Source organism: Anas platyrhynchos, chromosome 6 (assembly GCF_047663525.1).
Source record: "Anas platyrhynchos isolate ZD024472 breed Pekin duck chromosome 6, IASCAAS_PekinDuck_T2T, whole genome shotgun sequence".
Lineage (NCBI taxonomy): Eukaryota > Metazoa > Chordata > Aves > Anseriformes > Anatidae > Anas > Anas platyrhynchos.
Window position 1 is genome coordinate 13,755,019 of NC_092592.1, and position 21,810 is coordinate 13,776,828.

General features: G+C 41.2%; 1 protein-coding gene across 1 annotated transcript in view; it reads right to left on the reverse strand.

The window, feature by feature from the left end:
- The window catches only part of LOC106019181 (uncharacterized), a 330,836-nt gene extending 318,626 nt beyond the window's left edge, over positions 1-12,210 (reverse strand). The window contains exon 1 of the mRNA XM_072040223.1: positions 11,511-12,210. The gene's annotated coding sequence lies outside the window, so the exon portion shown is untranslated. The remainder of the gene's footprint in view (positions 1-11,510) is intronic.
- Positions 12,211-21,810: the final 9,600 nt, after the last annotated feature.

Here is a 21,810-nt window from a genome sequence, read left to right on the forward strand (position 1 = left end):
CATCCCACGTGTCCCGAGAAAGCGCAGAGGAGAAAGCTCTGAAGAACAAGTTCTTTAATCCTTAAAATGATGTTTTTCCCTATAAGTGTTACTTTGTGCAGTGATTAGAAAGCAATGCAGAACTGACTGAGCAGGTCTGTCTGGCTGCCTCTACATTTCATTTTGTAGAGTATACTGCAACATACATTTTTTGTAAAAACTTACTAAAGGAGAGGGAGGCACACTGGAGTCCACAGCTCTGAATTAGCCAGAAAAAAAATAAAATGAAACTAGCTTTGCCTAAGAGGCCACCTGTGTATTATTTCAATTCATCCTTTCTTGTACATCTGCTTTAGGCCTAGATACAGATTATTCAGACTATGCTAATCCAGTTGCAAATAAGAGTTTAAATATGATGTTCCCCATACTTTGCTTCTATCTATTACAAAATACCTTCAGCTGTCTTCAGTAGCTTCTCTCAGAATACCGTTTTTAACTCTGCTTTTCACCAACAGCTAGTGGCAGTGCAGGCACCCCACCGCGGGCTGGCTAGGCTCAGACAGTTCATCTGTTATTTGCCTTACACTACTGACAGCAATTCTCTCGCTTGGAGTGATACAGGTCATTCTTTTGAGCCAGCAAAATCAAAGTTGTTTTTCCACTTCTATAATAATTTCTGCCACTGATCATGGCCCTTCAAGCTCAACAGTCCAACCAATTTCCCACCCACCTTACCATTCATAGCTAAAATGTTTTGCTCTATTTACTCCAGCTTAACTGGACACACTGGGCTAATTGTAGCAGTGTTAGAGCACATTGCATCAAACCTTTCCAGGTACTTCCAGGTGTAATAGATTTGAAAAAGCCAGTTAAGAATTGGTACAGGAAAACAGTCGCACCAGAAAGCTACAGTCAAGCGCGAATTCTAGCGGTGGGCTGGCAAGATAATTAACAAGCTTCTCAGAACTGCAGATCAGCCCTTCAACCTATAGATTGCTTTCATGTGGCAGCCTGCCAGTATTAAATACTAGAATGTCAAAAATTAGCAATCATAGATTTTATTTCCTATTCGCTACCGTGTCCCCCCCTCTCCCCCCCAAGAAAATTCAGTAGATTTTATCTCAGTGCTGAGGACAAAAAGCACAGACTCATATTTAGAAAGGTGATGACCAACAGCTAAATAGAAGTGAAATAAACTGTGCTTCAATTTACTCTAGTTCTCACATATCTGTTTAATTAGTGACTCTAAACAACTATGCACAGGTATGTAGAAAACTACTTTTTAAAAGCATAGCTAGCCGTACATTCACCCCTTCCTTTGTTTTCTTCAGCTGACACTCCAGAGGAAAAACACTGACCAAAATACATGTATCTTGACAGCACTGTAATCACCAAAGAGCTTGGCTCTAAAATTTCATCTAATGCTCCTGATTTTCCAGCCTGAATTCTGACCCCAGTCAACAGCATTTGAGATCATAAAAAAAAAAAAAGAAAAACAATAAAGTACACACACCGTTTTACCAGGGCTTTCTTAAAAGTAATGCCATGAAGTCTCCAGGTTCAATTTCTGTTAGCAACCATAGAAATTATATGCATAAATGACAACTTAAGCATGAATAGTAAGTCTGAATTGCAAATCGCCCTTAAACAGATGAAAATTTGAAAGTGAAATAGAATGCAGTAAGGTTTAATTAAGAATTTAACAGTACTACCACTCCTAATACCCCTTCCCTACTACATTCTCTTAGAAAAATAGTGACTATCATCTACCAAACTGCTGAAGTGAGTTCGCTATTGTAGAAGACGGACTATTTCCTCTGTGTATAAACTTTTGCATGGATATTTACTCTTTTCTTTTTCCCCATGTCACTTTTTCTCCCCCATGATTTTACTTCTCTTGGTATCCAAGCTCCTCTTGTGCAATTTTCCCAGCAGGCTCTAACCACTACCCGCTGGATAGAGAGCTTCCTAAAAGGAGAGGTGGGGGTGGGAGGAACTTCAGCTGTGCAAACCAAAGCTGTAGATCTCTGGCAGTTTTAGTAACTTCATCACTCTGTCTGAAAACCTCCCCTGCAGTCCGAGACATAACTTGTTTGCTTCTACACCTGAGCTGCAGTATTTCACTGCATGATGTCTCCTCGCAGTCCTGTGAAAAGTCCATATATTCTGCAAAGCTAGCACTGGTTTGTATTTTTGGGAAAAGTAACATCTTCATCAGTTTTTAGTTACTGCAAGTGTTCAGAGGAAATCAGTAGAGACCAATATAGCCAAACCGCATAAAAATGGGAAGCAAAAGAAGTATATATCTGATAAGAAATTTAATGCGTTTGAATGGCATAAAAACATCCCTGCCACTATGATATGCTCATGCTTTGAAAAACCTCAAACTATTTGAGGCTGTACAAGTGCTCATCTCTGTGTGGAGACCAAAAGCTGATATTTGAAAGCCTCGAACAATCCACTAGCACCTGCTAACTTTCTATTAACTACTGCAGGGAAAATTGAAAACTTCAGTGTCAGCTGGGATACGTAACCCAAACCTTGTCTGTTTTCCAGCAGAGTTTGTGTGAGTGGGGCACACTACCTTCGTTGTTTTGATCATTAGCTGGACATAAGATTTTCAGCACGACTCATTGATTTCCTACTGAGGCAAAGGAGGCTAGCATGTTCATATCCATTCCTGGTGTGGTCACAATATGAGCAGTCATTCTTTCCAATTGCCAGTAGGGAAGTACGTATATGTACTGAGTAACATCTCAAATATGTAACACATCACTGGTGAACCATAAGCCTGTTTAGAATATTCTGAAGTCAACTGTAAGTCTTTCATGGCTGCTGTTCCTGATTTTCCCTAATGCTACTTTAGATAGAAAGTTGTTTTTTTTTTTTTTTTAAACATTTACTAGATCTTCAACCTATACCACACATTAAATAACCTGAGACAAAAAAAATGTTTCTCAGAACTTCATTTTATCATACTAAGATTATGAAAACCCTTAGACATTTTAAATATCTAACAAATTGATCAGCATGAACAAGCTGACCAACAACGGCCACATTACAAATGGGGTGAACTCCCATGTCTGAACTGGAACTCCCACAGGAGACATTAGTTGAAAATATGAATTCCACATAGAGTAGTTTGTAATAAGTTTTGTTGAGTATCCATGGCAATATGCTCTTAAGATACACATGGACTGTTACCACGTGTAGTCTTCCTTGACCAAAAGGTCAAGACAGCTCCAGAGCATCACCTCTGGGGAGATGAAGGCATCCCAGACCAAGGGGGCAGAGATGAGACTTGGAGAAGTCTTCAAACACTCACAGAGCTGCAGGCAAAGCAGGAAAGAGTGATCTACTCTGCATGCTAACAGTAAAGAAACCAAATGAAGTAATTTTCTTTGCTTGCAGTACAGGAGTAGAATTTGAAATGAATGGAAGAGGCTGCCCAGGGAAATTACACAAGCTTTAAAGAAAAGTTTAATACCCATTCAAAGTGACAGAAGAGTTGTTACTACGGCTCTTGATGCCCCTCTATGACGACCTGTTTTCTGAAACTCCTGGATAGACTTGTCTTTCCTTAGAGAAAATTATAATTTATTTAAAAGATATTTACACATCTAAGATGGAACCACTTAGTACGAATGACGCCAAAAAAAATTGACCAAAATCAGATCATTTCCTAGCCTTTTGTATCTTAGCAGTTGCTTAATTAAATCAATTTAACATTTGTAAGGTTGTTCATGCGTCTTTAGGACTCCCGATTTTGGGATGGGGGAGATAAGTCTTATAATATTTATATAAACAGTATCTTTTCTTATGCACATTTCAGTCATCAACATCTACAGTATTTTTAAAAATGCACCATTTCTTTCTGCAGCAACCTAGAGAAGTATATACTCTTAATTTTAAAGTGTCAGTAAGGCAGCATATGCATGAACTTTCTGAAACTCTGCCATGTTGGTGGGAGGTTAATACATGCCCACCCCATTAACAGGCTGAGCTGTATCATTTTTGTTAGATACAGCAAGTGTTTATGATTCCAGCTTCAGCTATTTGTGCTGACACTAACACTGGGCTGATGCAGTTTAGAACATGCGAGGGAATAGCACATCCCTTTCCATCTGGCTCATTTTGACCACAAAATTAGATCAACTAAAACAGATAATAGTAATAAGATGTCTAGAAGGAAATGTGTTGTGAAAATATGAACAAGTACAGTAGTATCTTTTGTACCCACACAGTCTGCTCAGAAAGCCGTATATCATACTTAAAAGCAAGCTGACCTGTCCTGTATTTGTCTTGCTCAATTCTGTCCATGACCACTAATTTGGGAACATATTGTAATATTAGTAATTGTAAGAGAATTAAGAGCTGTGAACCTCTTGGACCTACAGTAAAATCCCTTGTTGTCCCTGTTTTAGCAATGTACACACACTGAGTACATGGGTACCCACCCGCATCATCTAGGATGACCACCACTGTGTTGAGCCTCGGGCCGCACAGCCACCACCATGGTTGGTAGCAGAGTTCACGCTGCCAGAGCTGGCAGCGACCATCAGAACACACACAGAATTATTTACTGCTGACATGCCACCAGCAGCAGTCAGATGTTTCATTGCCACTTTTGACACTCCCAGGCTGCTGCCATGGTGGTTTGCTGCTTGTAGAAGGTTTGATTGTCCTCCTGCAGAGGCAGTAGCTCGGGCTCTGTGCCTTAGGCTACCAGACCAGCCACATCTTCAGGGCAGCCCATCACTGCTATGTCTGCCAAGCCTGGCCGCAGCTCCTCAGCATGGCAATGCTGCAGCTTGTTCCTCCTCTCTCCAGGTGCTGCTGCCTGGCTGCAGCAACCACCAGGCACACAGCCACTCCAGAACACTCAGAACAACAGTACTATCATAAAAGGCCTTGTAACTGAACCAAATGCTCCTTCTAAGCAGCACAGGCAACTACATCACAGTGGGAAGGAAGGGGGTGTCTGTCAGGAAGCCCAGCTGTTGTGTAAGAAGCAAAGGTAAGGTCTAAAAGAAAAGCAGTTGCTAATACAGAGTAATAAAAATAAGATTTCAGCATGCATTTTTAAAGAGCAGCTAGAGCAGAAACACTTACGCTGAAGATCATCTGCCCAAAGAATGAAATGGAAGCTTGGTTCAAGCTCTTACACACGAGCAGTAAGAAACCTGATTCACAGTGGCGTACTGCAAGAGCAGCGCTGCTGGCTGCCACAGAAGCAGCTGCAGTAGCAGCAGGGTCACCCTGGGACCAGAGCACAAGGTACACACAGCACAGCCTCACAGGGGTGCTAACAGGCGTTGCAACACAGCCTTGGGGGTTTTGTGGTTTTTTGTTTTTCCCCCTCTTTGCAGGGATGGGGCAGGGGGAGCATTACAGGGTAATCTTGCAGGGATAAAGAAGGGCAAGGAGAAGAGCTTGCACCATAAACCTTAGAAAGCACATTGCAGGCATCCATTGCAAAGCAGGATTGACATAAGTATTCCTACCCCCAAATGAGAAGAGATTAAGGCTGTTAAATCAGTACATGTCACTTAAAGTCCCAAGCAGTCTCTCATGTATTTCAAGACAACAAAACGTGGTTTCCAATATGTTAAGTAAAGCGGGGAGACATTTCTTGTTCCCTAGTCCAGGAACCCTTCTAAATCCTTTATCCTTGCTTCTCTCACATTTGTCAATTCCTCTGTGTCACTTCTTCCTCAGTCCAACACATTAAATTCAGTTTTCAAACTATAAAAATAATTAAATGTTTTCTTTAGTTTCAAACTCATGTTTCTCCATACGTTCTGAAACCAAATTAAAAACCCTTGTCCCTCTGTGTAACTATTTCTGCATTGCTAGGGGCCCTTCTCATTAGCTGTATTTGCTTCTTCTCTGGGCAGGCTCCTGCCTGGAGCAATTGCCTTTCCCATGGTGGTTACTACAAAATGACAAAGGCATCCTTGGCTTCCTTTCCCTAGTCTCCATCTGAAGACAGCGAGGCTTATCGCTTGTGCCAGAAGTTACCATGCTTGAATTACCGATCTTCAAACCTCTCTCCCAGACAGCTAAGTCCTGCTTGATTTTCCTCCATGCTTACAAATTTTACGACAATTTTTGTTTGGGTTTTATTTTTCTTGGCAGAACAGCTAACCCCTATCAAGAACCCAAAGCAAAACCCGGATGATTCAACAGACTTTGTTTTCCATCTGTCTTCCAGTACCCACATCTCCAATCAGTTCTTTGGTGGTACCCTACAGTTAAACAAAACAGGAGTCCCAGAACTTTTCATATATTTAAAAAAAAATAAATCAAGCCAGAGCAAAAGCCTTTTCACCTAACGAGGCATAATTGTGTATCTTCCATTCTACAGAAACCCCAACTCCCCAACATCCCTGGCTTTATGGATTCATCATATTTTAAAACTAACTTGCTGTATAGTTTATAGTTATCTTAGTAACCCATTAGTAACCTCAAACCCATTTTTATGCCTCTCAAACCTTAAAACTCTGCTCTCATTTGTGTCTGATGGTCCCTTCCAAGTTACTTAGGGGAAAAAATAGGAAGCTTTCAGTTATCTGCCTCAAATAACCCAGGAGTATGCTCCTCATGAATGATGTTGATCAGTTTATCTTCTTATACCAGATGGGGAGCTTCACACACAACTTCCAAAATGACCATCATTTTGTTGATCTCATGGCACATCTTTTTGCTGCCTGACCACAAACCATCATCAGCCTGTCCACTCAGGCATATATTGCTTTGGGATTTTGCTTTGTTTAGATTTAATCTTAGTTTCGTTCTCACTCATGAATTTCATTCTCTTCTTTTAAATCCATTTTAAATCTAGGATGTGTAGTTGCCAAGCTTTAATCAGCATCTTTGCATTCCTGAAAGCACGCAGGTTTTTCAGCTTTGCCACTTTTGGGTTCTGTGCTTTGCTGCCTCTGCCAGAAGCACTTCAGTTAAGCAGCCATTCCCCAAATCATAATCAGGTAATTTCAACAAAAAAATTCATCTTCTTGGGTAAGATTTCAAACTTTACTCAAAACTTTTTTTTTTAATCTACAAGTGGGAATGAGACCCTGTACTCAGTGAAACACAAGAAGAGCACGTTGCCTGATCTTCCACTTCCTTTTACTCCCAACTCCACTACAGCTCAAGACTTGTCCTGGAGACAAGTGAAATAAACATGTATTCTGTGCTTAGATAACAATATTTTTTGCCACCAGTTACAAAACCTGAGAAGAAATCAGATTCATACACTTTTATCAGAATTTCTATACATAAATAGATAGGTATTCATAATACAAAATAGCAATTAATTTGAACTGCACCAAGCAAAGTTCGATGTAAGAAAAAGTCCAAACACTCCAGCAGAACTTGGCAAAAGTGCCAGGGCAGATTATGCACAGGTACTGTCAAAGACCTCTGACACTTTTCTAATGAGCAGTTTCAGCATTAGAGGAAAGACCACATCCAGCTCTCGATAATCAGTTGCTGAAGTAATGATGATTTCAATCACCCTGATGAAGTTGATGACAATGATTAAACTGGCTACTTAAGGCATCTCCTTGATTAAAGTGATATTTAACCCATAAATCATGAAGTTCTGTTTGGCTTCATGCCATAATCTTTCATGAAAAAAATGCTTCAGGTATGGCACCTTCTTTCCCAGATCAGAAGAACTGAGAAGGGGATTTCTACTTCCCCCACTCATGTGGCATGAGGTAGACACTTTTATCCACCGAAGTTATTAGACTATGCTCACTGAAATACTTGCCTATTCTCATCCTTCACTAACACTGCTTCTTACACACAATAGCAATTCAACATCTTATCATTCTAATAGGAGTAAGAAAAAGCCTTTGACTTTGTGAATTTTGGACTCTGGGCAGTCTCACTGACTTCAAAATTGCGCTAAGTCATTCATCATCTAATTTTTCTTTCATCAGCCAGATAAAATAAATGGCTTATCATCTTTAGCATCAAAAGAAACCTATAACATACCCTTTCTTCCTCTTCAATAGCCATGCAATTACCTTGGTGTTATATAGGTTAAAAATACTGCTGCATTAGGGTATTCTCACCTATTGTCCTGATGGCACTTATTGAAATTCCCTTTCTACACTGTTATTCCTTCCCAGTATTTGGAAGACGTTAGTAATAGAAGTAGATTTCAGCAGTAGAGCACTAAACCACATGGCCTCAAGTTGTAATTACTGCAGGCTTTTGTAGCCACGTAAAAATAGTAACTTCTTGAGAAAGAAATTAATAGTCCAGTATAGTAATAATAATGAGCGATAGCTTTCTAATTCATCAAATTCATAGAGGGGAAGAGCTGTGTTAGAGAACTTAATCTATATTGGCTCAATTAACTAGATAGGAATAAAAGGTTCATTTGATTTGAAATAAAACAGTTACTGTAAATGTAGACCAGCCAGAGATGCAGAGGAAGTTACCACTAATAAATCCATAAATGCTCTTCAATTCAAACAGAGAAACCTCCCAAAGCAAGGCATACCCTGTGGAGGTTTAGTTGAGAATCTGTTACACCCAATGGTAAAATACAGACTTAAAAAGCAGCAACCAAAAAGCACTTATTCTCTGCAGTGCTTTCCAAAAAGCACTAAGCAAGCACAGATCAAACAGAGGCAAGATTTTCCTTCCCCTCATTTCTCAATAGGTGTAGTGCTTGTCTGGCACCTAAACCAGTCTGTTCCCATCCACCTTAGTCAGTTGTTATGCTCTTCATCAACTTCACGTTCTTTACACTGCTGTTGTAAGCAGGACAACTGACATCCATAAAATGCAGTTTGCCATAAAATTTTCCCTTAGCATACATGTATTACTGCTACAACACCAGCTCCCTGAATAGTAGTGTCTCAAGAAAAAAAGCGTTCCCATTGTTGAAGGTCAAACAAGTGCCTTCACAGTCAGCAGGCAAGTCCCCATGCCCTGGCATCACCCAGGAACGTCCCTGCAAAGCTCCTGCCACCTCTGTTGAGACACCTCCACACAGCAGGACCCCTTCTGGTGAGCAGGACCAACTTCAGGCTCTCCACACTTCCTGGGAATTTGGCCAACACCATAACCACTTTTTTTTTCCTTAAACAAAAGAGTGTCAAATAACTCATTTTTGTTATTCCTGGTGTAAGTCACAGTCTAGAATAGTAACACTATTTTTAGAAGAATAGCAGCAAACTATCAAGCACGATAGAAAAAGAACTACAGCACAAGGCAGAAGAAACTCTGAGAAGGTCAACTGGAGATTTTATATAGTAGTAGGGAGTTATATTAGCTGCTGGAGAGATACTTTATTCCTTCTACCCTCAACCCCCCACTTCAAGTCTACTGTATCAGAGAATTTTCTGGATGAAAAGAGAAATAGTCAGAAGAGACCATTACAAGCAAGAGGGACTGGAGCAAAACAGACACTTGCACACCTGTGATACCAAAGCTGACTGAAGAATCAGTATGGTTATCCACCATCCCAGGCAGTAGGAGACTACTTCTAAAAAGTTTTAAGTTTTCACTAAGTTAACCACTGAAGTTAAACCCCCCTTTACCTTTCTCCAGTCTGATTTCTGAAAAAAAAAAAAACAACAACAAAAAAAAAACAATAGGACAGCTAAAAGCTCTCAAACCTCACAAGTCTTTTCTAGGTACTTTGGTTCCTTACGAAGCAAGCAGCTCTACTGGAGAGCACCACGTTTAAAATGGAGTAGTCAATCTACTTAATCCACCACACCTAGCCCCAGCCACTTGTCAGGCCGATTAGTGAGGAGCTACATGTTCGGTGCCCAGCTGTTCTGACAGACACATCACAGCTCTTTTTGCAAACCCCCCTCCATTTTTGTTTTCATGTAATTACACTGCACAAAGTTTTTATTCGTAGCCAACGTTTTCCCTGGCAGATAATTGCCAAGAAGGGAAACAAAATCCTATTTTCAGAATAGATTTCCCCCACTTCGTTTTCCAAGCAACACTCCCATACTGACCTGGATCTAACTGGCGTATCTCCATCTGAATACTGTAGGGAGTTTACTTTTTAAGTTCTTATTAATGCCCATCCCACAGGTCTCCTGAGGCCTGTCATGCAGTGAGGCAAGGCCTGCACTTCCCTCAGGCGTTGGCGTCCTCCACTGTTCCTTTGCTGTGGAACAGCAAGAGCCTCCTGAACCACCAGCCCTTCTCATGTCTTCATTCCTACATAAATCCCACTGTAACAGTGCTTATGAACAACAGTGAAGAACAAAAAAGCCACAAGCTTACCAGAAAGGAGTAAAATCAAAGTTTCATGACTGGTTGTTCTGCTGCTGCCTGCCCACCTATAATTTGTCTCAGTGCACTGAGAGGTGACCTCTTCCTCTCAGGGAAAGCGTCCAGAGACATAAACACAATAGTTTGAATATTGCTAAGTTAGGAAGTACACCTTCATTTTAAGGAGAAGTGCCACCTCTGAAACAAAGGAGGCTCACAATTATCCTTACTTCCACAGCTGTGCTGGGGGGGGACAATGACACATTTTTCAAGTAACCAAGCACTTCACTTAAGGTCTCTGTGCATACTCTTACGAAGTCCCAGCAGAAAAAGATACTTACAATAAAACCTTCTTATTTTACACGGTACCAATGATGTTTCTAGAAGCATTTTGCTGGAAAGTAACTGCAGTGTTTAACATTAGCAGTAGCTATAACTGTAAACATCGCTTGAGAAGTAATTGCCATCATTTTTACCAGCTTGCTATGGATCTGCAATGAGTATGAATTAAAGGATTTAAATGGCTTGAAGAATGCTGTTGTTCTGCAAATAACTGCCTAAGTAAAGTGGTGTGAATTATTAGGATGCAGATTGTCATGGGAAGTTTCTGAAGCTGTGTAGTACTTGCTGTAGCCTTGCTTCAGAAAGCCATCATAATTAATGCATCTTCAACATCTGCAAATGGAATTCCATAATCATATGAAATTTTAAGCAAGTATCAGGCATGACTCTTAATGGGTATTTTATGAGCCACTCCTATTACATTTCTTACAATTTAAGTTGCACCCTTGAAAGTTAGTATAGGCTCTCTGCATGTAGACTGCTTTATTGGATGGCCTGACTGCTTGCAGTGCCTATTGTGGCATATACTCTAAATAAGCTTCAGATTTTTCAATTTTAGAAAGCAGCAGACAAGAAACTTGCAATTTACCCATGGGTGAGAAGAAAACAAAGGAGACTCTCTTACCAAGGAGGTACATTTCTGAAATAATCAGCTAAGGCTTTCACTCTGAATACTGAGAGATAAAGCTCTAAGACTGTTGTTCTCTAACACCTTAATCCCTGCTCAATCTAATAAACCTAGTTACTATACTATAGAACATGTAAAATAACTATTAGAGAAAATATCCAGTACAGAGGAAGGAGTAGGAAGAAGAGAAGAAAAAAAAAAAGGCTGTAAAGAAAGAGGGAAGATAACCAGACTCACTGAAGGGAGGAAAAACAAGATAAAAAACACATTTTTTTTCTAACAAAAAATATCAGAAATTACTCACTTCAGAAACAAGCCTTCTACCGCCACAGGATACCTTCAGAGGTGCCCCTCTCTGTCACAGCAAAAAGGCCTTACAACCCAGGCACACAAGGAAAATCCTGAGCTTGCAGCTGCTGGTGGGAAAATAAAGGGTGTCCTTAGTGACATCAGCTGTGACAGCACAGCCAGGTGAACAGCTTCATCTTACTGAAGGGTATCGGTTGTCCGTGACCCCATCCCCTGTTATCCTCTCTGTCAGGCCAAGCATGTGTGTTGGGGTAGGAGCTTTACCTTGGGCAGTGTTATTTTCCCACCCCAACCCTCTCCTTAGCCCTCTGACAGAGGAAAACAGTGTTATTAGACCAATGGGTTACAGCATCATGCTCTTCAGAGCACCTCTGCTCATGGAAATGGGACTTTGCAAGCAGAGCATTTTCCTGCCATTTTGTAAGCTGGTATTCAAAAGCACTTGACCTAACACCCTTAAAGACAAATTTCAAGCAAAAAACATGCATTAGAAGAGGCCAAGTGACAGATTCATACACTCTGAGACACATTCTTTAAAAAAGGAAAAGCCTAAGAACTAGCTAGGAAAGCAGGGCTCTTTGAGGCAGTGGCTGGGAGCTATGCAGCAGGGCATGAAGAAAGCCCGAGTGGCTGGGAACCGTGACAGGGCCTGGTGGCCCCCTGACACGTGGGCCTGCAGGGCGCTGCCCCCAGCCCTGGGCCCTCCCTTCTGATGACACAAAGCTGGGGGCAGAGGCTGGTACCTCAGAGGGCTGTGCTGCCATGCTGAGGGACCTCAACAGGCTGGAGGGATAGGCCAAGAGGAACCTCATGAAGTTCAACGATGGCAAGTGCAGGGTCCTGCACCTAGGGAGGAATAACCACAAGCACCACTACAGATGGGGGGGCTGACCTACTGGTGAGCAGCTCCACAGAGACAGACCTGGGAGTCCTGGTAGCCAGCCAGCAGTGTGCCCTTGTGGCCAAGATGGCCAACGGGATCCTTGGATGCATTCAGAAGAGCGTTGCCAGCAGGCCAACGAAGGTGATCCTGCCCCTCTACTCAGCCTTGGTGAGGCCACACCTGGAGCACTGTGTCCAGTTCTGGGCTCCCCAGTACGAAAGGGACATGGAGATCCCAGAGCAAGTCCAGAGGAGGGCTACAAAGATGATGAGAGGACTGGAGCACCTGTCGTACGAGGTCAGGCTGAGAGCTGGGCCTGTTTAGCCTGGAAAAGAGGAGACTGAAGGGAGCCCTCAACCATGTGTATAAATACCTGAGGGGAGGGCGTTGAGAGGATGGAGCCAGTCTCTTCAATCGTACCCAGTGACAGTACGAGGCAACGGGCACAAACTGAAGCACAGGAGGTTCTGGCTCAATATAAGAGGGCACTTCTTTACTGTGAGGTGACAGAGCATTAGAACAGGTTGCCCAGAGAGGTTGTGCAGTCTCCTCTGGAGATATTCAAAGCCCACCTGGATGCCATCCCACACAACATGCTTTAGGTGATCCTGCTTGGAAGGGGGGTTGGACTCGATGATCTTCAGAGGTCCCTTCCAACCCTGCTGATTCTGTGATTCCTATGGGCTCTCAGTGGGATTTTGGGTGTTCAGTGCTTTTTGAGGAGAGCCGGCAGCTGCAGGGAACAAGGCAGCTCCAGGCTTTGCCCTGGGGCTATCAGAAGGATGTTTTTGGAGGAAGTCATGAAGTTCCTTTGGGTTTTGGACGATCAATATGCTTGGCACCAAGTAATCCAGCCCAAACCACCAGGGCTGTGTGTGAAAATGCCACCCCAAAATGCAGTTGTCCACACAACATGGAACCCCAGGAGGTGCCACCCACTACAGTGTGGTGACCCACCCAGGTTGGATGGGTGATACCGACATTTTGTACAACCCCATGGTGACTGTGGGGACACTGCACGCCCCAGCCAGGGGGACAGTGCTAGCCGCCATTTTGGGAAGTTTCTGGAGGCTTGAACCTGGAGTCCCAGGCGCTGGCTGAGCTGGGAGGGATGAAGTTTGTGGTTCCCCTCCTGCTGCTCTTCTGCAGACCTGGCTGTAGATCTTCACCTTCTGCTTTTGAAATGTAAGTTGCTTTAAAGTTCTCCCTCTTTTCTTTTTCCTGTAAGAAACATTAGTGATGTTGCCTAGATCAGTTTCATTGTGTTAAGATGGGAGGTCATTTTGCAAAGAATATATGTGTTTGTTTTTTTCTCTGTCATAGTCCAGAACTAAAGGCATTGCTGTCTCTGCCTTCTTTCTCAGCTGATTCCCCCATCAATGTGTTGTTTTGACACTTTAGCCTTTCTACCTGCTTCACTCTGAGTGCCTAAAACTGAGAGGCTTGTAGGCAAGACTGGAAAAATTGACTTCAATAGCAGAAGACCTGAGCTTTTCATACTTGTGCCCTGTCAATGCTGACATGTGAGAGACCCCTGTGCCTCTCTGTCTCCAACTCCAGCTAATCCCAGCTGGTCCTCCCAGCATCGAAGCTGAGGCAAGGAAAGCTTTCGTCTTCAGACAGATTAGTCTTGTACCTCTTTGTGGCTTTTCTTTCAAGCAAAAATTCTGCTCGGAGAGAAGCGATCACTGGTGATAGTAGGAGAACACTGCTTCGGTAAGGAAAAAGGACTGAATTCAATAACACACACAATAGAACTCATTTGTGACACTAAGAGGGAAAATTATGCTGTTCAGCTTTGCTCACTCATATGCATAAACCAGTCTAGGCATTGGGAGTATAAGAACGAGTCAAAATACGGATTGATTCTGAAATCAGTTCTTTTTTTTTTTTTTTTTTTTTTTTTTTCTTATCCTTTAAAACCATGGACAGGAACGTACAGCTCCACAACAACGGAGGCCAAACATACCAAACCAAAACATTTCCTGGAATGCTGCATGACAGTTTTTCTAATTTTTTTTCCTTTGAACCACAGTCAGTTTAAAAGTGGCTTCCATTTGCAGTCAAAATAATAATGGTACACATTACACACTCCTTGAAACATGATCTTTGTCATAGGCACTATGATTATATTTTTTTTCTTTTATTCTTACCAGTGAAAAAATAAACACAGTTGAAAATAGACAGCTTTTTCCCCTTTGTCAATGTGTTTAGGCTATGTGGTTAAGTGGTACTCTCCCCAGCTATGTAGATGAAGAAACTTTAAGTTGGAGCATTCATTTCTGTGTTCTAAAAAAAAGTGTGTATGTGGTGTTACATATATGTTTATATATTATTCACCAGCCCCAAATCCAAGTCCAGTGTTTATCAGTGATTTTATTGACAGCAGAATCAATTTTGCTGGTATTTTAGTTGTCTTATTTCAGTGAATGGTTCAAGACTTTCAGCTGCTAAAAAGGTTTCACAAGACTCATCCTACACATTAGGAATGCTCAGACTTCATGTCTACATGTTAGGTGCTGTTTCATGCGTATCTACATTTAAGGTAAACAGTTTTATGTGATATGGTCATCAATAGAAGAAAGTATGAAATCAGGTATAACTCCAGAATAGAAAATAACCTGTTTAAATGAAGGTTGATTGACTCTACTTTGTTAGTGCTCAGTAAAAAGTCCGAAATACTGTGTTTGTGACTATTAAAACTAGTTCTGCGAACCAATCACTCCACGTTTATTTTTGGACATTTTAATGTCCTTGTTCACTAAATGGCGAGGACTGAAAAGCAATTTAACCAATAAATCAGGCACATGAGTTGCAAAGGCAATTCTTCCCTTGCAGTTATTCCAACTATCCAAGCTGGATATTCACAGTGAACAGCAAACCATGTCTCCATTACCTTCATTCCACTTCTAAGTGTTTTTAGTATGGCCAGTTGCTCAGGAGTGCATCTGCAGACGGTGGGAGAGCAGCGCAGGGCACTGCCGGCTGTTCTGTGAGCTAATTAAGGAAGACAAAGTGCTGTGACCCAGATCCTACCCACAAGGACAGAAAGTTGCCCAGCAGCTAGAGTACCTCCTTAGTGCACTGGTGTTTGCACAGTGATGTGTTATTTGCTGAAGCTGCCTATATATGGTTTTACATTAATATGAACACAAGACTACTTAGTGGAGAAACTGAAATGAAACCCCAACTTTGTGGTCAATCTGTATAGGGTAACAGAGGAGACTTTTTTAAAGGACTATGGTTTGTATATTTTTACCCTTTTATCTCAGTCCAGGGATGGATGCTCATGTTTAGCATAGGAACCCTCCTCTACTGAGAAATGCAGTGTTTATTCCTTGCCTGACCAATGCGTGAAGCCTACAGGAGGCGGGCATGCTCTGGTCTCAGCACAGAGCACTGCCGGCAAGACTCAGGGGAGGACTGTCTTGCCAGCAAGCGATGTGGGGCTTTGTGTGACACCCAGCAATAGGGCGTCACTGTTGTCTATTCACCAGAAATGCCTGTTAGGCAAATGAAACCAAACTGCAAGTTGGGTGCTATCCTTAGCAAGAATAGCAAATGGGAGAGTCCATTCTGAGATGCTACAGACCACTGACAATTTAGAACAGGCTACCAGTTTACGTGCATGGCACAGTCTGTAAATGTATGTGATCAAATCCTACAGAGCCATTTTGGTGTTACTAGTGTGTGAGAATATTACCATACTAGTGGAAAGGTTTCTGGTAGCAAGCCCTTACTAAAAAGGCAGAGAACACCTTAGCTTTGCTTTGCTGTTCATAATGTTTTAATTTTTTTTAGTGTTTTACTTCGAAGAAAGTAAGTTTATTAAGATGAAAGAAAGCCTAGATAATCATACACACAGACAAAACCTGCTCAGATAATCCTCACCTGCTGGGGTATCAAATCTCTCTGAGGTCAGAATTTCAAAGAGTTAGTCTGCTGAGCGGCTTTGGGAGAAAAGCTGCCATAGTTAGCGGAGATGAAAATGCAGACAGGCTAACTTTACCTTCACTGTTTCACTATATAAAATACAGAGAAACAGCATAGAAGATTATATTTAAAATATAAACAAAACTGATAATATGAGAACATCAACATGACAGCCCTCTCACACCATCCATGCTTGGATTCTAATGCAAACAGTTGCTGCAGAATAAGATGGAGATTTTTGCTTGTGCACACACATAATTTCGGACTGTAAGACCCAGCTCTGTTCTGTCACAGGAACACTTCAGACCAAGGCCACAACTGAAGTCAAAGGATCAGAACCAGTTACTTTGCTAAAACCTGATCTAGGATGAAAACTCTAAGAAGAGTTTGGAAGGAGCTTCACCTATGCGATACTCAAGGAGAACATGTAATGAAGTAAAAAAAATGAAGTTAGTTGGAATCAAACTGCTTTAATACTGTTCAGAAATTATCCTTATGGACAGTGGCATTTCTGCTTGGATTGCTCCAGCTAAATTGTGAGTAACAGCTCAGTTCAAACCATGAGCTAAATCCTCAGAAACCTCAGAAATTCAGCACTTGAAAAGGATTCCAGAATTTGTAAATCACTTACTAAAAAAAATGATCTAGTGCAGATGACTAAAATTTCACTTACATGCAAGAGATCTCAGAAAGAAATGAAAGTGAGGTAAGCTTCTCAGATGTTGTGTCCTAGCATGACTCAAAATCCATTCCTCCTCTCCTGTGGAAAAAGCTGTGCCATAGCCAGTGAAGCTCCCTACCTATTTTAGACCTTTTGGCATATTGATTATTATTTGCATTCTGTTGTATCCTAGTACTGTTATTGGTATTCTTACTTTCCAAATATTTACACAACTAAGAGCTTATTCCATCCACATCAAAATGAAATGTACTTAAAACAGTGTTTGCCATATAACTCTTTTGATTGTTTTATAAGCTTTGGCATTTTTTGCACGCTAGGGGTCTTAACCTTTGGAGACATTTTAGTGTGAATCAGATGCAGAAAGCTTCACTTCAGGTGGCTTCTGGTCTTTGGTACTCTGCAGGGATCAGAGGCTTCTGGTCCTGCTTGCCCTGCTAATCGTCCCACAAGTCCTGACCAATGCTCCTACTGCCAAGCCATTCATCCTTCACAGGCAACAACATGCAAGTGATTGAGGTGTTAATTCATGGGAAAACACCAGAGGACTTGACACTAAAAAAAAGGATTTCTCATGGAGCCTACTGGGAAAAGGGAGCCGCTGTCTCTGCCTGAGCCATGGCTGTTTTTTGTGTTCACATTTGGCCACCTGAATATCCAGGTCAGACAAGTGGCAGTACTTTGTAGCATAAGCACACAAGCGGTGGGAGTTAATGTATGGACAAAGAAACCTGAAGAGGAGCGCTGACTCTGTGACTGGAAATGCTGGGAGTTGGTAGCTGTGAAAGAAGGGCAGGGAAGCACCCTGCAGCAGAGCCTGCACAAATCCTCTCAAGGGAAACTTCTCCTGCAAGGGCTACTTACAGCATGGAAATGGACGTGCACAGAATTTTGAAGGTTTTAGGCCTTCAATTTACTTGGTAGCTGTCCCTGCTGTCCCAGAAGTTAGGTTATAAATTCTATTATTGATTCCAATGACAAAGTAAATTGAACGTGAATAACGATGCTGAACTACTGTACATTCAGTGACATCTGAAGCTATGAGACAGCACAGAAGTGGGCCTTGCAATGCAAGAGCGAGGAAAAAGGACAAGATACCCAGTCACTACAGTGATGTGGTACAGCCCATGGCCAGTGTTAAGGAAAAATAAATACAAACTGCATGTAGGTCTGCTCCTGGCAGTGTTAGAGAATATATTACTTTTCAAATATATTACTAAAAGCTATAGTACAAATAGATAATTTCCATGCCACTTACATACATTAGATCCTATACTTTATTTACATTCTTCAGTCATCAGTAAAAAGCTATTTTTTATACCTATAATTGTCCCTTCATAGAAAAAGAAAAACAAACAAACAAAAACCTGTAGGTTGTTCTGCTGTTTATTTTTATATTGGGGAAAAGTTTCACAAGAACAGCCATATGGGGTCCTGGGAAATCACTCCCCTTTTAGAGGACTGCTGACCAAAGAGGACGGTGCTAAATCCTTTCAATTAAATAAGGCTGAGTGCATCCTGTCAGTGTACCATGATCATTCTGTCCCTACTGAAGATGTTGAAAATGGTGCTGTCATAATAACAAATCAAAACATTATTACCTTTGTTCAAGTGAACGATAGAAGTACTAACAATTTGGGAATTTCTGCCCCTTTTCCTTTAATCAAATATTGCTAACGTGGTTGTTAATAAATTCACGGAAGGTTTTTTTTGGCAGTTTCAACATACCAAAATGAGATGAAAACCCCTTTACGCTGCTCAGCATGCACTGGGGATGACTGCTGCCTCCTCCACTGCAGGTTTCCCCAGCTCTGGGCTCAGTGTTGGCTTCCCACTGCCAGCGATACGCTCCGTGACCATATTTCTTACAAGAAACTACCAATCTCTGAGGCCCAATCCACTAACTGCTGTGTAATAAAAATGAAAAACACCTCATGAATAAGTTTACTGCTGTAATAGCTGTGTCATTTTTATCTCATGAGTGAACTTTGTTACTTAAAATACAAAAATCCTGTTTGATAACGGTGATTTGGAGGTGCCATGACTAAAACCTGAAAAGTGAGTGTCCCAGGTGTTTTCATGTGGTTAGACACCAAAACAAAGGGAGCATAATCTTGCTGTCAATTTGCAGTAATGACACAGCACAAAAAGAAAAAAGTGTGTATCCCCTTATATTTTCAGCAAGAGAAAGAACTATAGTACTCTATGAATCGATCTTTGTTTTTTAAAGCTGAAAAATCTATACTAAATATTTGCTTTTTCCCAATCTGCTTGAAGATGAACATTTTAAATTCATGCCAAGATAACAAATCACTCATATAAACTCATTGTTTTCCCGAGGGAAAAACAGTTTACAGGGAAATTGTATTTTATTGAAAGGCAATTGATATTTATGCCCTTTTCAAAAACAGTTTTTATTCTGGGTCTGCTCCTTCAAGCTTTAATTTAATTTCCTGCAGCTAGGACTCTGAAAGAGTTCTTCTTTGGTATTCATTTTCATAACTTCTTTTTAAGAGCTCAAGTAACGTTCAAAATTAGACTGAAGGAATCTGGGGATGAATTGGGAAGAGGAATCTAATATTTATTTTTTTTCCTCCCTACGTGAGAAGTAGACATGAATTATCTAGTTGAACATTTTGATTCAGGAGCTAGTACATGTTTCATCATATACGTGCTATGGTCTCATTCTTTTTTTTTTCTTTTCTTTTTTTCCCAAATTTAAACCAGGCTCTTCAGAGGATTTTTATGAATAACATTAGAATTAGCTACATTTAAGTGGTGCTTAGTTCATTCCTGTTGGGGCCCAGTCAATGGTATTCAGCCCTTATAAAAGGATCAATTTGGCAAGCCAAGCACTTGGCCAACCAACCTTGTACTGCATGTAGTGAGGGTGTTTGCACACTGGTATGAGTCTGATTTTCATATGCAGAATGAAGATAGCTCCATAAATCTATGTAAAAGTCTCTGCATCTTGTGATAGGCTACTAAGCTTCATGACACTAAATTGGACATCGAGTAGGAGAGACTTGGGACGTGACTAATATAGCATTAATATATCAGCACTGAGTACAGCAGCTGAGAGCTTGGCTAGGTGACCAGCTACCAAAAGCATTTTGAACCAGTAGGTTTCTTTACCTAAATGTGATCCTTCAAGAATTAATACATTTCAGCTTTGGGTAATATGGATGAACTGAAGAGTTTTTCAGTGTTTGATGACATGAGATGTGCCCATACTCACCCACATTTCAAATTCAAATGTTGGGACTGTTCTACTGCTTTTTAGGGTTATTTTGGACTGTTTTGAAGAAGAAAAAATCAAAACGTTGCTTTCATAATTCTGCTCCCCAGCATTACACTGAATAGACGCAGGCTTCATCTGCTCAGTTCAGAGAAAGTTCAACTCCATTTAATTAGCTGTTCTCCCAGTTTACTCGAGTGTAGCACTGTGAGTGTGAATTTTCACACCAGACTACACTTGAACTTCATAGGTCAGATATAATTTTTAATTATGTTACAGGTAAATGATGGAGTTCAGAGCCTCTTTTAGGCAGATTACAGTCTGTTTCCAAGGCTAGGAACAGATGCAATTTTAGGAATAAACTACGTTTCGCACTGATATATCCCTTCTGATCTGCTGAGTTCAATGGGACCATAAGGTTCAGAAGTAAAGCAACATTTGGCCTACCATTTCAGCTGTTTCAGTGCAACTTTAAGGAATCTTTTGTGCCCTCTATGAAACTAATTGGCAGACCTCAGAGAAAATGCTGTCCCATTCACTGTAAAGCAGGAGGGTTCATGGGGGAAAACAGTTGCATCAGAGAAACACTTCACATCAAGGCTACCTATTTAGATGTTTGAAACCCCTTTTCTTTTCCTCTGTAAACCATGACAGCTTCAACAGGATCTGAAATGATACTCTTAACAAATAATACACTAGTCTGTCATATGGTTAATATTAACGTCTCTCTATTCAAACATGCTGAAAACTGAATAGAACAGTTAACATATAACAGTCACACATCCTTTGCTGAATACAAGATCGCATCTCTAACATGAACTGAAGATATCCTCACCATTTCAGATCTTCATCTGTCATTCAATCAAACATTTTATTTTCTTAAATACATTGCTCTTGCCCTCCTTCTGGGTCGTTTGGGGGTGCTGAGTGAACACATTCTCTCAATAAAGGCATTGCTTATGATATAGTTCTTTCTTCAACAGAAATCTTGCAGTGTGTTTCCAATACATTGCCAAAGGTGAGATTGCACAGTTTGCTAGGATTTGGGAGTAGGTAGGCCTTACAGTTGGATTGGAAAGATTTAGCACTGAAGCAGCTATTTGGGCAGGATTCTGCACTTTACTGCAGAGAGACCATCTCCTGAAGTTAATGGTAAACAATTATCTAATTGTGAGCACGCTTCACAGATTATTGACTCAGAGCTTTACACAGTAGCCTTTTGTAAATTGCAGGTATCTGTACAGGGCTTTTGGGCAGATGCAAGCTCACTTCGCTCATGTCCTGAGCTGGCAAGATGCAAACAGCTACTGGAAAATCACGCAAATGTACTGATGTGAAGTTGAGCCCCACCTAACACACCTCGTCTTTCAGAGGGTTTATTTGGTGAGGGCTTGGTGCCATGCTGACTGCAGGCAGCTCAGCTCATGCCCAGTGAGATTGTGCCCAGCCACCACATAGTGCAGAAATAGGTTGTGGAGAGATCGATCCCAGCCGAAAGTCTCGTCTTACTGCTACAAGAAAAGCTCTGTAGCTTTGAGGAAGGGAGTCTGAATGAAGCATGC